The following is a 4,445-nucleotide window of genomic DNA, read 5'->3' as shown; positions in this document are numbered from 1 at the left end:
AAATGTCCCCACCACAGCCTCCATATGCCAGAGAACCAGTCCCTATGGTTCTTATCCCAACCACTAGCGGATAGCCTCCGCACCTTCACTTCTCCCTCACACTTCAGCACACTTGGGGGAGGGGGGCTTTCCCTGAGCTATATGGAATCTAGTGAGGGGAGCTTTTCTTTGCAAGTAACACACCCTCTCACTGTGGGGTAGTTCATCTTCTGGTCACAGGATGGCGGCTCTGATTATCACACAACCAAATTCAAAGCAGCGTAAGGCTGATTCTCCTCCTGAACCTTCCTCTTCTGAAACCCCGCCCCCTCCACTCCTTAACATCATTGGTCAGATCTGGTCACAATCTACGTCCTAGACCAAGAGCCAGGGCACCTTACCTAAGCCTCCACACCTCAATGAAATCATGGTTCCCTAGCAGGAAGTCTTTGGGGGGGGGGCTCTTCCAGTGTTTCCCATGCCTCCAGGCCTCACTGCTGAGGTACCATGCTGTATGCAGGCTTCACTAGGTTTGTGGTCTTCCCAAATCCAACACCCTGTCCCTGGGCCCCCCCGGGAGTTCACTATGCCCATCCCAGAGCTCAGGAGCACAGGGACCACGTCTCCGGTACTCGGGTAAGTCTACAGGTTTCTTTCCCTATCACTACGGTACTTGCTGGTGTAAGTCTTCAGTAGAGAACACTCACCGTGCATTTCTTATACTCTGCTGGTCTAAAGCAACTCTCTTCAGTCCTCCAGATTTGGCTCTTGACAAGTTTATGCAAAATTCCAAAAAACTTGAAGTACCTGCTTCTGCCACTAATTTTCCAGTCAACGTTGGCACTCAGAACCAAGAAATTATCCTTTGGTCATTGCTGCTGAGTTGTCCTTCCTTCCATGGGACAATAAATCTCTCAGCCTAATTGTAATGGTGAAAGAACTTCAAAGGATAAAACAAAAAATACTTTATTAAAATGTACCACTGTCATCAGGTGGTCCATAGTGGGGAAGCTGGGGGTGGGGGCTAGACACAGAATATGTCAACTATGTACTTTCTGCTGTGAACCTAAACCTGTTCTAAACAATAGTTTAAGGGAAAAAATGCTCCACCAGTTCCAATTATGTACCAGTCTGTGCCAGAGGCAATATACATTATAAATGTCCTGTCAGCTCTCTGCTGTGTCAAGTCCCATACAACCTTCTGACTGTGTGAACCTCTAGTCTCAGCTGAGAATTTCTCACCAAGCCCAGAGGGTTTGGGAAGGGTCCTGCCCAACTGAGGCTGCCCAGGAATTAATGGCCGAGGTAGAACAGAACCTGTCAAAATCTTCATACCTTTTCTCCTAATGCCTGCTGCTGTAATCCCTGTGCAGTTCCCCTTCTGTCTCTTACTAGTAAAGTTGATTATGTCCAGCCTGGCAACTGGCCTAAGCTACTTCCCAGCTTTCCTTTCAGCTAGTGTGTGAAAGATCGTACCAACTGTTGAGACAAAGAAGTCATCAGGTGGCCTTGCTAAGAAAATTCTTTAAAACTGTTTGCTAGTGGCTCAGTGGTTGAGTGTAGACCTATTTATGAACCAGGAGGTCATGATTCAATTCCTGGTCAGGGCACATGCTTGGGTTGCAGTCTCAACCCCTAGGTTGGGGCATGCAGGAAGCAGCCAGTCAATAATTCTGATCATTGATGTTTCTCTCCCTCTCTGAAATCAATCTCTATCTCTATATCTGTATCTATCTATCTATCTATCTATCTATCCATCCATCCTATATATATAAAAGGCTAATATGTAAAGTGTCCCCTCGGGAGTTTGACTAGGAGTACGATCACTCGCTATGCTGTGTGCTGACCACCAGGGGGTGGCGCAGAATGAAGGCAAGCCCTGGCCAGTAGCCGGAAGGCCCAAATTGGCCCTGATCGCCAGCCAGGCCTAGGGACCCTACCCATGCACAAATTTTGTGCACTGGGCCTCTAGTAAACGTATAAAAAGAGGGTGATGTGCAGCCAATTAATAATAACGTTGACACAAAGGTCACCTTGAGAATGGAAACTATGTACTAGCTATGGCATAATAGCTACAAAGAACCTAGGACCATTATTGGTCAGGCTTCCATACTAACATTGGGTAGCCTTCACATTCCTTTGAAACACTAATTTGCCTATCCTATAGTTCTAATATTAATAGTTGATATAATTACTCCACCCCAACACTTTCTCACTTAGGGAAAAAATAGCTTTTAAGTCAAACTAAAGTTTTAAGTTATGAGTTTCAAGCCAGATTTCAGAATCCCAAGGAGTCAGATTATAGATGCTTTCTTTGGGTGGGCCATTCACAACCACCAAACATTGCTGAAGGAATTATGTCCACTTCCCAGAGGATCCCTCAAACCTCCTCTCAATAAGAGTCCAAGTGGGAGGGAAACTAGGAAACACAAAATGGGATGGAGTAAGGAACCTGACTAGTTCAATGAAATGGGGGGTAAAAAAATGCTGGCTAGTATGGTCCAAATACTTAAATAAGAAAAATGATTAGAGAAAATTAGAACATTTTTATAAGAAAAAATCTGAATTAAAATTCCTTAATCCTACTATAGCCATTTTAATTTTCAGTGCACATGAAACTGATTCAATTTTGCCCCTTAGCAATTGAAATTTTTATTTTAAAATCTTTTAAAGGACTACACAGTGTACAAGAATGTCTTAGAAGCCATACCCAACTATCTCAATTTAAGAGGAAATTTAAAGCTGCCATGGGTCAGAGGTGAACATGCCTAGAACCCATCTCAACCTTCCATGGGAACGTTCTCTGAGGCGGGGGACAGGACAGGAAGCCTCACTTAATTTCCTCAACCTTTTCTACCCTTGAGCCTTTAAAATATTACTGTTCAAGTTAGTTTGAAATAAATTGAATCTGCCCTGGGATGCTAATGGGGACACATACCCCAGGTTAAGTATTTTTAAGTTTTTGCAAGGTAGTCTGTGTGTGCAGACTCAAAGAATGAGAATTAAAGAAAGTAGGGTGTCCTCAGCATATGTACTTGTGTGTACAAAGGCATACAAGTGTTTGTAAAAATGGAAGAGTTGGCTATGGCTCAAATTAACTTAATATGCATCTGAAAGTGACAGTACAATCAACAAATCACGGAGAACAAAAATAATGAAATCATTTTCTTTTAAATGTTAAAAAAATGAAATCAAGTAGATCAGCATCATAATAGAAGTCTAAATACTTACAAATAAAAGAATGCATCTAATTCTGCAAGGTTGGAGGTGAAACAATATAAAAAAACAGAGTTTTAAAGAAAGTGTTTTTATTGAAAAGGTGTTTAACAAATTATAGCAACTCCACTGTCCAGCCGTTACACACATTAACAGATTCAATCACAGAGTTACATACCATAATGTTCACTCAACGCAATGATAAATTTCCATAATACACAATACCACCCTAAGAACTGTGCCAAATTTTAAGATCAGAAGACAAATCCAGGAACTTATTAGCAAGATAAATATTTACAAATACAGTGTAGGAAACAAATATTTCAATAGTTTTACCAAATGTCTTTCTTTTAGGTGGAATAGACTAGGGGGAAACATCTGGCACTCTAGATCAGATGGGAACTTGCCCCAAAACAAAAAAGCGAATGCTTTCCAAAATATTCCGGCGACCCCAAAGTGAGACAAATAAGCAGAAGTCTTAAATTCTCATTAGTTGGCTTTTACTAATTGATGTTGATACCATGCTGTTGTTTATAAATTATGAAAGCAGGCTTTGTTTCCTTTGGTATTCCTGCAATATTTTATTTGTAAGAAAACCTGCACAAAGAACTCGGTTTAAACCAAAACAAGGTGGCAAGGAAACAGGTTACCGTGGAATAATAAGGCCCTAAGAAAGGCAGCAGGTCGTATAGTTACCTCCTTGTGGGCAAAATCCCTGCCCTAAAACTATGCAACCTACTACCTCTTCCTAGGAACCCCCCCTTTTTTTTCTTGCCAGTCTTCTACTTGGCAGAGGCACTTCAAAATCACCTGTTAAATTAGGCTTTGGTTTTTTACCCCCAAAGTTAAACCAATTAGAACTTTCATTGATGCTTTAAAAATGTTACTGGTCGGTCATATGATCTTATATGCTTAAAATCAAACCTCTTGTTACAAATAAACAAAAATTCAATTATATCTGAGGAATGCAAACCAGAAGCCTAATATCTAGTCCACCTTATATTGTTGGAGCCACCAACTTTTAAAAACATTTAATATATTACCAAAATTTAAATATAAAATTTCATAAAACTTACCTCTTGATAAGGTGAAAAATTAGGTGACACTATGTATAAATCCTTCCTGTAGCCAACTGGAACAATTTAACTTACTGCCAGTCCTCTTTAGAAGCTACGTTTCCTAGGTTACAGCCAGCCCTGAACCCAGTTATTTTGAGTTTTTAATCTTTTAATTATAATAAACAGAAGCGA

At 40.8% G+C, this 4,445-nt stretch overlaps 1 non-coding gene across 1 annotated transcript; it reads right to left on the bottom strand.

Annotated features, from left to right (window-relative positions):
* Positions 1-3,855: 3,855 nt before the first annotated feature.
* Positions 3,856-3,951, bottom strand: MIRLET7D (microRNA let-7d). Its single transcript, NR_129086.2, has one exon. It is a non-coding gene; the product is annotated as a microRNA let-7d (primary transcript).
* Positions 3,952-4,445: the final 494 nt, after the last annotated feature.

Source organism: Eptesicus fuscus, chromosome 15 (assembly GCF_027574615.1).
Source record: "Eptesicus fuscus isolate TK198812 chromosome 15, DD_ASM_mEF_20220401, whole genome shotgun sequence".
NCBI classification, from domain to species: domain Eukaryota; kingdom Metazoa; phylum Chordata; class Mammalia; order Chiroptera; family Vespertilionidae; genus Eptesicus; species Eptesicus fuscus.
This window is presented reverse-complemented; position numbering and strand designations above follow the sequence as displayed.